The following is a 255-nucleotide window of genomic DNA, read 5'->3' on the forward strand; positions in this document are numbered from 1 at the left end:
CAGTCTGTTGGCCCGCTCTCCGTTGGTCCGCAGTCTGTTGGCCCGCTCTCCGTTGGCCCGCAGTCCGTCGGCCCGCTCTCTGTTGACGTTCCCGCAGGCCCGCTCTCCGTTGGTCCGCAGTCCGTCGGCCCGCTCTCTGTTGACGTTGGCCCGCAGGCTGTTGGCCCGCTCTCTGTCGACGTTGGCCCGCTCTCTGTTGGCCCGCAGGCTGTTGGCCCGCTCTCCGTTGGTCCGCAGGCTGTTGGCCCGCAGGCT

Source organism: Leishmania donovani, chromosome 22 (genome assembly GCF_000227135.1).
Source record: "Leishmania donovani BPK282A1 complete genome, chromosome 22".
NCBI classification, from domain to species: domain Eukaryota; phylum Euglenozoa; class Kinetoplastea; order Trypanosomatida; family Trypanosomatidae; genus Leishmania; species Leishmania donovani.